Source organism: Cydia amplana, chromosome 1 (genome assembly GCF_948474715.1).
Source record: "Cydia amplana chromosome 1, ilCydAmpl1.1, whole genome shotgun sequence".
In the NCBI taxonomy this organism is placed as follows: Eukaryota; Metazoa; Arthropoda; class Insecta; order Lepidoptera; family Tortricidae; genus Cydia; species Cydia amplana.
In genome coordinates, this window is record NC_086069.1 from 16,777,605 (window position 1) to 16,783,641 (window position 6,037).

General features: G+C 37.5%; 1 long non-coding RNA gene across 1 annotated transcript; it reads right to left on the bottom strand.

The window, feature by feature from the left end:
• LOC134653560 (uncharacterized) lies at window positions 1–1,398 on the bottom strand. Its single transcript, XR_010097264.1, has 2 exons — window positions 1,132–1,398; window positions 1–409 (listed from the first exon to the last, which is right to left on the bottom strand). It is a non-coding gene; the product is annotated as an uncharacterized LOC134653560 (long non-coding RNA).
• Between the last annotated feature and the right edge of the window lie 4,639 nt (window positions 1,399–6,037).

The following is a 6,037-nucleotide window of genomic DNA, read 5'->3' on the forward strand; positions in this document are numbered from 1 at the left end:
ACAATGTTGTAAATAGTTATGAGGAACATACATTGCAGGATGTAAATGTCCCATTAACACCTATTATGCGGGAAGTAATTGATCATGAAAATTATACTGATATTCCGTCTATTCCATCTTTGCCTACACCAGTACCCATAACGCGAAAAACTCGATCAAGACAACCTAAAATTGCCAGTAAAAGGCGCAAAGTTGTCAAGAAATTTTCACTGGAATATACATGGCGTCGTGCGCTTTTCCAACATAAAGCCGAGATGGAAATTATAAACGATAATGACGAATACGAGGACTTAGATCCTAAAAGTTCAGCAATGAAATATTTTCTAAAATTCTTCTCGGAAGATATTTTTATAGACATTGTTACTGAAACAAACAAATTTTCAGTGCAGAAATCTGGAAGATCTATTGACTTAAGGCTCCGTTAACGATTTTAGAGCCAAAATGTAATATTGATAGATTTAGTCGTTGAAATTGTACTCCTTTTGTTACATAATATCTAAATAACAAGTATTGGTTTCTATTAACACGTCTTCTCATCTTGCCTTTTAATAATAAGGTCCCGAGCGTGCGTCACCGGCAATATATGACGAGAAGGGGCAGTTTTTAAAAACACATCAAAAAATTATAGTTAGAAATTATAAAAAATGATGTATAAGAACAGTTTCAGGAAATGTTGTAGATTGTTTAAGTATCAAAATTACGTTGAAATTAAGTCGATTTTCACGAAAAATGTTCACTAGTTTTGTAGTAATTTCTGGTGAAAATTGATTTCGTCTAACTTTCATTTACACTTTCTTGTTCAATATCATATAACAAAAAAGTAGTCTAGCCAAGTTGGAGTACAGGATATGTGTAATACAAAATTACCATTTTTAGCAGTCCAAACTTTACGAAATTTACAAATAAGATCGACTAAATCAGTGCTTTACGCGCGTTTACCTAAACGTCCATCAGAAAAAAAATCATTACTAATTTAGTGAGCCAGTTTTCAAAAAAATGATCTGTACAAACGCAAGATAAGAAGACGTGCTAATAGATACCAGTACATGTTATTTCTATTACGTAACAAAAGGTGCACAATTTCATCGACTAAATCTATCAATTTTACATTTTTGCGACTAAAATCGATACCGGCCTCTTAACAGTTGACGAATTTTTTGGCGATAAAAATTATGATGGGAATTGTTGTGATGCCATCATATTTAGACTACTGGTCTAAACAATTAAGATACCCGCCAATATTATAGCCGATCTTATGACCCTAAAAAGATATCAACAAATCCGTCGATATTTACATTTTGCCGACAGTAATTTCGATACTTCGGATAGGTACTATAAAGTTCGGCCCCTTGTTGAAAAAATCAAGAAAAATTTTCTTGCTCAAGAAACTAAGAAAGAATTTAGTGTGGACGAGATGATGATTCCCTACAAAGGTAAAAAAGCTGGTAAGCGACGCCAATATATGAAAGATAAACCAAATAAGCAGTGGGGTTTTAAAAATTACGTCCGTGCTGAGGGCCTACCGCGAACCACGTTCGACGTGTTACCTCCCTGTCACACTTACGTATGAATTTACAAGTGCGACGGAGAGGCAACACGTCTAACGTGGTTCGCGGTAGGCCCTCTGGTGTCAGTGGAATGATATATTATACGGCGACTTTATATTATACGGCGGAGAAGACACATTCCGTTTTCATAGTTTCACCGACGACGAAGCAACTTTAGGCTTTGGTGCACAAATAGTGTTAGCTCTTTGTCAGTCAATAAAAAATAAGCCGTCAACCGTATGTTTCGACAACTTTTTTGCATCGCCGGAGTTGGTCTACACTTTGCGCGAAAGATTCGGCATATTCTCTTTGGGAACTATTCGTCGTAATCGATTGCGAGGGGCTGATGAAAAACTTACTAGCGAGAAGGTGCTGAAAAGGAAAGCCCGAGGTAGTTTCTCCGAAGTTGTCTGCAATACCAACAAATTGGCGGTACTACGTTGGCATGATAACATTGATAACAAATGTGTCACCTTCATAAGTTCATATACCGACTCTCAACCGGTACAAAAAATTAAACGCTACTGCAAAATTGCTAAAGCTAAAATCGACGTGGAATGCCCTAATATGGTGAAAGTTTATAATAAAACTATGGGTGGCGTAGATTTAGCAGACATGCTTATATCTCTATACAGAATTCCATTTAAAAGTCGAAAGTGGTACTTGAATACCTTCACACAAATTCTTGACATATGTATAAACAATGGGTGGCTTTTGTACAAAAAAACTGTTGCTCAAAAAAACTAGAATCAAAATCACTAAAAGCCTTCAGACTAGACTTGTATACAGCTTTGACTAAGTCTAACAGGTCAGATCATCGTGAAAAAAATGTGGAATGTACTGTCAAAAGGCCAGTTGCAGCTCGTCCAGCTGACTCAGTGCGTTATGATAATATTGGGCATTTCATGAGCACCAAATCTGAGGGTCGCTGTATGTATTGCAGCAAAAAAACAGTTGTATACTGTATAAAGTGCAATGTCAGATTATGCTTCGTTACAGGAAAGAACCCCAGAAATTGTCAACTAGATTTTCACACAAAATAATGTATATATTTGAATTTTGAAGTACGTTTTTTGTTCTAAATATTTTTTTATTTCTTTGGCAATGTCCGTCTCGGCGGACATCTCCAATTGTCTATTATATTCCAGGAATTTGGCAGAGTCCGGTGTAACGGACATAGTTTTTCTGGGGATCTGGAAAATCTAGATTTTTATTTTTATTTTTTGGAAGCTTCTGAAGGTACAATTATTCAATTTTATTAGCAAAATATTTTTTTTTTTGTTATCAAAGTCTCTGCCAAATTAAGGGTTAAATCTTATAAGCATACAAGCGTTTCAAATGAATAGCATTTAAAGCTGTTTTGTGAAGTCGGTTTTTTTTTTAATATTGTCTTCGGTTACCGCGATAGTTACTCATGAAATAAAACGCTCACATAAAACGGTCACCCGCTGACCACGAACGTTGTAAAGGGTTCGAAACGTCGTGATGTAGAATAAATTCAATATACGCGATATAATCCGTTTGAATAGTTTTACTTCGGTTTTTAGGGTTCCGTACTCAAAGGGTAAAAACGGGACCCTGTTACTAAGACTCCGCTGTCCGTCCGTCCGTCCGTCCGTCCGTCTGTCACCAGGCTGTATCTCACGAACCGTGATAGCTAGACAGTTGAAATTTTCACAGATGATGTATTTCTATTGCCGCTATAACAACAAATACTAAAAACAGAATACGGGCCTAGTTTACCCTCTGGGTTGGAAGGTCAGATGGCAGTCGCTTTCGTAAAACTAGTGCCCACGCCAATTACTGGGATTAGTTGCCAAGCGGACCCCAGGCTCCCATGAGCCGTGGCAAAATGCCGGGACAACGCGAGGAAGATGATGACTAAAAACAGAATAAAATAAAGATTTAAGTGGGGCTCCCATACAACAAACGTGATTTTTGACCGAAGTTAAGCAACGTCGGGCGGGGTCAGTACTTGGATGGGTGACCGTTTTTTTGCTTATTTTTTTGCATGTTTAGCTCTATTTTTTGTTGATGGTGCGGAACCCTCCGTGCGCGAGTCCGACTCGCACTTGGCCGGTTTTTTTATTATTATTAAATATCATTTTTATTTCGGTTAATAATGATTACCTACTCAAATGAACGATGACGTGCGTGTTCGACTTTTGTGTTTGGAAATGTGTCTCCTTCGTTAAGTTTGTTCAACAAGTTAAATTTTTAAACAACATTATTGTCAAGGTCGAACGTCAAACTCTGATGATGAAGTCCATGAATAATTGGGAGAATTCCTCAGCTCTTATAAACATACTTATTTCATTATTTTTGTATGCAGATAGTTCTGCAAATTGTAATTTTGATAGAGGTAAATATTTATATATTGTTTACTCAGTCACCCGTTGATCACGAACGCTGTAAAGGGTTTCGAGAAATAGAAGAATATTCGAAGATAGTATAAACATATTATACAAAAACCTATGAATTAAGATTTTTTCCTTTTTGATAAGTACTTCAAACTTTAAAAAGTATTTCAATCCAAATACATGTTTCTGTAATAAATGCATGGCCGATGGTTTTTAGGGTTGCGTACCCAAAGGGTAAAAAACGGGACCCTATTACTAAAACTTCGCTGTCCGTCCGTCCGTTCGTCCGTCTGTCACCAGGCTGTATCTCATGAACCGCGATAGCTAGACATTTAAAATTTTCACAAATGATGTATCTTTGTTGCTGCTATAACAATAAATACTGAAAATAAAATAAAATAAATATTTAAGGGGGGGCTCACATACAACAAACACGATTTTTTTGCTCTAATTTTTGTTGATGGTGCGGAACCCTCCGTGCTCGAGTCCGACTCGCACTTGGCCGGTTTTTTCTATACTACGATGGTGGCAAACACACACGCGGACCGCGTGATGTTAATCTGATGTGGGATGTTTTTTTCTTATAGTATTTCACGCACATATTAAGCTGAATATTGATCTCACTTAACCTTTTTACTGGCATTACGTCAACGCATAAATCAAATAACTTTTCAAAGCACGTATAAGTAAGTTGTTACCGAGTTCGAGCCCGCCGCTGGTGTCAAGTTACAGGGCGTTATGAACAGCTACTTCACAGTAATTCGTGGATTAAATACCAATAAAAACTACAACAACGTATGTTGTTATTTATTTACAAACATGCACAAATAAATCCTCTCTCATCGGAACTCCAATTCAGAATCATGTAGCCAGGGTTCAGGGTTCAGGGGGGTAGGGGGATAATAATCGATTTAAGAAAATTCTGTTTACAAGAGATAAACATGCAAAAACAACCTTGAGTGCTGACGAGGACTGGGACAGGCTGATCAAGGCATGAATACATGAGAACTATATGATGTAGCTCTTGTTTCAAATCTGTTGCCTATCAGGGTGGAACTGCCAAGTGGCTGAATATGTAATCATATAGGTAAGGCTACCCTTCAATATCTCGAGTCATTTACTTGATTCCTGTAATGCTGTTTCGTACATTTGAAGCCTGGATTTTCGGTTTAAAAATGTACAAGCCTGTTTTAAATAAGCAAGATTTGAGGAAATATTTGTTTATTACATAAATTGATTACGATAGTGTTTATAAATCCTTGCACGGTTTGCTGTTTCACACTGTCATGTGAATGCAATATACAATGTACATCAAAACTTTACTAAAGTTGAATGAAACTAAATTACAGATAGATTGACCCTATAAGTACCTACTGTGGGGTCCTAGGAGAGATGAGATAGCTAGATGGGCATGGCGAAAACGTTTACGTGCGCCCGCACCATGCCATTGGGCTGCGTCGGTCCGCCAATGCGTGCTTCCGATGATGCCCGAGAAGCATGGAGTGAAATATGACGAGCAATTTTCAAAGATCAAAGTGTTTTTCGACTTTAAATATGCGAGTGACCCTCTTTAATATATAAAATTATTTTTCATTTTAATTTTAAACCTTTACCAACGTACCTATCTATAATTAAAAAATATTTTGAATATATGTACGCATATTCGATGCTAATATCGGCGTCATTTTAGCTAATCAGTGCAATTCTTACGAGTAAGCACAGTTTTGGATGCAGTAGGTACACGGTCACCTGCGGACCTGCGGACGCTTCACGTCACTTACACACTTACACTTACATACATGGTGACAAGCGACAAAAATGCGACCGTGCTACCGCCGCTGGGTTCTAACTTTATCATCATGCCCTCACTCTACACATAAACTCGACAGTAATAGATGATAACAAACCCGTTACTCAACATAAATTTCTGCATAACCGCAACACATTTCCCGACGACAACGAAGTTACTTCAAAGATATTTTCCGAGGCGCTTAACCACAACAGAAATTAGTCTCAAACGAGGCACGCTCTTTGAGCATCCCCATAGGCTAGGTACGTGGAGTAGAATTAGGTCATGAGGTCAAGCTTATCTGCAACTGTAAGTACCAATATACCTAAACCCACATGAAA